The following is a 1,088-nucleotide window of genomic DNA, read 5'->3' on the forward strand; positions in this document are numbered from 1 at the left end:
TGAAAAAAAAAAAAAAAAAAAATTTTAAAGAAAAAAAAAAAGAAAAACAAAAAAAAAAAAAAAAAAAAAAAAAAAAAAAAAAAAAAAAAACGTTTCCTCGAAGCAGTGACTCGTGGCATAACAGTGCAACATATTATGTTGCATATTCTGCATCTGAAATACATATTCTTATTTATTTCCCTGTTGTTCAAATTGTTAGCTTATGTCATATGCTTTGTAGCATCACGTGATTGTGGTCCCGACGCTCTGGTGTCACAGGCCTGAGAGGAACATTTGAGATCTTGACATGTGGGCAAGATCTCGAGCATCAATTAACGATTAATCGAAAGATAAACAAACACACACACACACACACACACACAACTGCTTGCGTTAACACAGCTAAGCAGGTCACTTGTGGATTTCCTTCTCAAAGCAAAGGCCATCCACTGGTTTAACCCATATATTGTTTAAAAGGAAATGATAATGGAGGCGCTTTGTTCAGTTTTTTTCGATTATCAAACATATTCACCGAATGCGAAAAATGCACGAAAAACAGGCAAAGGAAAACAACAACAGCAACATCAAAAATAACCCATTAAGACGCACAGGTGCACTTCTTCTTCTTCTTCTTCTTCTTCTTCTTCTTCTTCTTCTTCTTCTTCTTCTTCTTCTTCTTCTTCTTCTTCTTCTACGTTGCATTACTCTGCCGGCTGCACCAAGCTGATTACAGGCAACCGGCACCGACCATGTTCGCATGTCGCGCTGCAGAAAGTCAGGTAGGTGGTTTCAAGGACGTTTGAGGTTGATGAGGATTTGGTTCTAATGAGGGGTGGTGGTGGTGGTGGTGGTGATTGGGATGGGGGATAGCTTGGGCCCCGAGCCATGACGTCATTGTGCGCCCATGTAATCCTCTTGCGCTGAAGCCCAATCAGCAGAGACTCGCAATTGTCTAGGATGGGAAGAGAGGGGGGCTCTAATCTGGGAGACAGTGGATCACACAGCCCGCAAGAGATGAGAACGAGTGAGAGAGAGAGAGAGAGAGGGGGGGGGGGGGGGGGGAAACAGGGGGGGGGGGGGGGGGGGGGGGGGGCCCAGATCGGGTTTTT

Source organism: Poecilia latipinna, unplaced genomic scaffold (genome assembly GCF_001443285.1).
Source record: "Poecilia latipinna isolate Pla-1442-1.1 unplaced genomic scaffold, P_latipinna-1.0 Scaffold56, whole genome shotgun sequence".
Lineage (NCBI taxonomy): Eukaryota > Metazoa > Chordata > Actinopteri > Cyprinodontiformes > Poeciliidae > Poecilia > Poecilia latipinna.